Below are 5,014 nucleotides of genomic sequence, written 5' to 3'. Positions count from 1 at the left end.
TATATATATATATATATATATATATATATATATATTTATAAACAACAAACAAACATGCATTTGTATACACTTTCATATATTTACATATGTACGCAAATCTGTATTATATATGTGTATATCTATACATTTGTATTTTCATATACGTGCAGAATAGAACTAAACGAAATTACTTATTTACATCTAAGGGGAAAAATATGTATTGTAATAACGAATAGCTAATGATGATTCATTGCCTTAGCATTGATGTGTGGTTCATTATAACTCCGCCCTTACTGTTTGGAAAATATTACAAATAGATAAGAGAATATATTAGAAAAGTTATAATAACATATGTGCCTAAAGGATAAAAAACGAAAAACAATAAACCTCTTTTACTACATAAACACGATTTACGTTGCAATAATGCATGATCTCTCACTGTCAAAATTGTTTATTGAGACATGTTATAAAGAATGGTGAAAGAGATAGAGAAGGATGAATAATTTGCGCTATATTCGAAAGCAAGAATGAACTTTCTGGAAATGTTTGTTATATGTAAGATAGAATATTTTTTATACGTCTGTGTAAATTTCATATCGTATCATATAATAACGTCCAAAAGTTATGAAGAACAACTATTTAAAGACAATACGGATCGAAAATCTGTTGTAATAGATCCTGAATGTCAATAATTTACCATATTATCTGAATATTAGTTTTTCTCTGCATCTGCGATTAGGTTAACTTTTACAATCTCTTTCTCCCTCTCTTTCTCAATATACACAGATACATATATTTTCTCTTTCACAAGCCCAGACATTCTAACACGCATGCACTTTGGAATTTATCACGATGACGCCTACTCTGTCACACATATATATACATACGTATACATGAATACACACATACTTACAAACATACATGCATGCACACGTTGAGAGTAAGCTAGCTAAAATGTCTGTTCATATCAACAAACGTATGTACGTATATATACACATACGCACTCACTCACACACATATATACATATAGTGAGAGGCGGGAGATAGATAGGTACATACGTACATACATACATACATACGTACATAAATACGTACATACATACATACGTACATACATACATACATACATACATACATACATACATACATACATACATACATGCAAGTTCTTCCAGATAAATTGAGCAGTTGACTCAGTGTGTTTAACATTTCATTTTTTCACAAAACCTTACTTGAAAATCTAATCATTTTTTTTATTTTCAAGTTAAAAATGAAATGATTCGACAACGGGTCATGGAACAGCAGAATCGTTCCACCTTTGTTGCTTTGGCGTGCGCCAAGACACTGCCAATAAGATTCCAAAAGTAACAGTTTACCGTGTGTATAATAAACACTTTAAAGATGAGGAAAAGATTGATAGAAAAGAACACAAGACTCGAAGTGATTCCAAGCGCAATCTAAAGTGGTCGTATGGTTACGGTTACATGCATATATGTATCGTGAGCAAGACCGCGAAAATACACACTATCAGGAGTAAAAGTAAAGAAATCAACAAATAATACTGCAAGGTTGTATGTTCGTAAAACAAGCGCCTTAGGGGCACTGAATGCAGCGTCTGAACAGTCACTCAGTTTCTCACCTGAATTTCTTAATCCTAAAAATGCTACAAACCAACAGGCATTTTGTTGTCTGGACGTTCTAGCTTGTTCCTAACGTGCTGTTAGATATGCTGTATACAAAATTGGAATATGCCTTATATCGTCTAGATTTCAAGACACCTCACCACCCATAATTTTCACAATTTTCGTCTTGATTTACAAAATTGCATTTGTTTACATGTGAAAATACGGTAGAGTTTTTAATTACGATTTATTTATAATTTTTCATAATAAATCAAGGAAAAATATTGGGAGATCAAAGAATAGCCTCAGCGAACATTAGCTCCAGAATCTTTTAATAAGGTTGAAGAGCCTTTAGTTCAACCGGGAAAATCACCCTACCTCCACTTCATATGGAACTTGCCATTATGAAGTATTTGTTAAATATCTGATTAAAGGTTGACCGTGTATTCATTACATATGCGGCACATTTCCCGGTCTCAGTAGTGAAAAGATAAAAGCTGGAATATTTGATGGCACTTAAAACAGAAATCGATGAAAGATGGAAGCTTTATAAATTCAATTAATTTCATTGAAGCAGCAGAATTCATTCGTGATAGTTTTAAATGACTTTCTAGGCAACAAGAAAGCAACCAGCTTTGCCGAAATAGTCGACATGAGAACTTTCAAAATTTGGGAGCAAATATGTGCATAAAGCTACACTTTCTCCAATGGTACTTTGATAAATTCTTTAAAAATCTTGTGGACACAAATCACGAGCAGGGAGAATATTCCCGTCAAAATATAAAATCAAAATAATTGAACAGTTGTATCAAGGCAATTGGAACTTGCATCCAATGGCGGACTATTGCCCGAACTTTGCTCGAGAACTTCCTGAGAAAATCAGGAAACTGATGAAAATCATCCAAGTACAATTTCATGTGAAATTAGCCATAAACAATAAAGTAATTTGTTTGTAAAAATTTATAACTTTTCCAGGATTTCAGTAGAACTTTTAGAAAACATTCTAGTTTTGAAGAAAAACCAATTCCTATGTAAGTTTGTAAGATACGTCTTGTTTCTCATAAGCTCTCTTTTAATGAGAGAAAAAAATTAAATCTTTGGTTCCCGCCTCTTAAAACATCGACGTGATGGTAGTAAATGTATATCATTTTCAGTTTCTGTGTATGAAAACCCTTTTGTTCAGGTCCATATCTTTCAAGAATTTTGTGAAAACAGAAAAAGATTTTGTTTTATTGGTCCGTGTAATTATTTAGATAAAAGGAAAATATGAGATAAACGTGATTGCGTTCAAATAAATTACGATTACGAGATAATTTTGAAATTTAATATTTGAATTTAATCTTCAAACCAATAACCATCAACATATCATTCTTGCTGTCATCAGTGATTGCTCCGTTTTGGGGTTCTCAGTTTTTATAAAAGATTTTGAAAATGGAACTCTTGGGAACGATAGTGCTTTATGTACACTAATTGCATTTTTATATTCCACCAATAACTTCAGAAATACATTAATAATACTAATAATAATTTTATATTCACAAATCCAACGATTTTGTGGGCAGGGTAAATCAATAACATCGGCTCCACTGCTCTTCTGGTACTTATCTTATCAACACCGAAAAGTCGAAAGGCAAAGTCGACTGCGGTGGAATTTGAAATCAGAACCCACAGCTAGAAGGGAAGCTACTAAACATCTTATCTGGTGTGGACATGATTCTGCCAGACATCTACCTTGAATATAATGATTTCCTATTTTGGCACACAACTAGTAATTTAGAGGTCGGCGTAAGCTGATTACATCGACTCCAGTGTCCAAATGGTACCTATTTTAGTGATCCGAAAGGTAGAGAGGCAAAGTGGACTACACCGGAATTTGGATTTAGAACATAAAGAGTGACAAAATACCGCTAAGCATTTTGCCCAGCGTGCTAACGATTCTGCTAACTCTCCGCCTCCATCATTAACAACAACAGCAACACCTCGACCACCACCACCATCACCACCGCCGCCGCCGCCGCCGCCGCCGCCACCACCACCACCACCACCAACAACAACAACAACAACAACAACAACAACAATAACAACAGCAACAACAACAACAACAAAAGCAACAACAACATCCTCCTTCTATTCATCATTAACATTATCAACAGAACCAGCAACATCATCCTTGTTATCCTTGTCATCATCAGCAGCATCCTCTTCATCTCCTTTCTTCAACTCTTCCATATTTTCCTCATCGCAAACGAAATATTTGTAGATCCATGTTAACATTGATGATGTTCAGTATATGAAGGCAACACGACAAAAACTGTGAACACCCGCAGCGATGACGGCGATGAATAGTCACAGCAGTAGTGTATCCAATCAGAAAACTAAATGTATGTGAATTAATATGAGAATTGTTAATACCAGAAAATAAAAGGTCACAAGATCATTACCAATTGTTGCTGCTATTGTGGTTCGAAGTAAATTCGAATAGTTGCTTGACCTATTATCAAAGCGTCCTAAGAATGCACATCTTATCTTATTCTCAGACCAGTTACATACGTGTATATATATATAATTTACTTGGAAATGGATGCGTCGTGTTCAATCATATAATGATATAAATAATATATAAAATATATAAGCATACATACATATATATATATGTACATACATATATTTGTATACACATGCATATATGGGCACAGGGCAACATGGAATGTAAACAACATGAAATTCGAAAAACGAAAACATGGAAAGCAAGACAAGTAACATGAAAAAAAGGACCCTTCATCAGTTGTTGGCTCTTTTACTACTTTGTATTTCGAGTATTTCGTGGCATTTCACAAGATACGTTTTCGACATAACAGTTGCTCCCGCAAAGCAAATTAAATAAAATTTGGGATTTTGAGGAGGGTCAAAGTTGATAACATAAACAAGACAGTGAAAACAAACAGGAATGGCTGCTAAGCCTAGACGAACTGAGTTGGTGAACTCGAAGAAACAAGTCCGGACAGGAGACAGATAAGAATGTGTCCCATCCCTGTGGCTGATAAGAGAGAAAGATGGAAATTCAAATTAGAAAAAGAAAGATGGCCGACGGTCACGTGCATGCAACGAGAAAGCAAAGGCAGAAGAGTGAGGGAGAGAGAGGGACAAACAGAGAACGGCAAAGGAAAGGGGAAAAGAAGCCATGATACATATATATGTATATATATGTATGTATGTGTATATGTGTGCATGTTTGCATATATGGTTGAAATGTACAGGAAACAAAGGACAGATACAGGTGAGAGAACAACAAGCAGGTGTATTAATTTGAAGATCTTCGACTTTTCACGCCCGCGGTGTTCGATAGAAAGGGATAAGAGGAAAAAATGGAGAGGGACAAAAAAATGAAGTTGAGATTAACGATTTAACACACA

The sequence above is a fragment of the Octopus bimaculoides genome, chromosome 1 (genome assembly GCF_001194135.2).
Source record: "Octopus bimaculoides isolate UCB-OBI-ISO-001 chromosome 1, ASM119413v2, whole genome shotgun sequence".
NCBI classification, from domain to species: domain Eukaryota; kingdom Metazoa; phylum Mollusca; class Cephalopoda; order Octopoda; family Octopodidae; genus Octopus; species Octopus bimaculoides.
The sequence above is the reverse complement of the archived record's forward strand: the minus strand, read 5'-3'. Positions refer to the sequence as shown.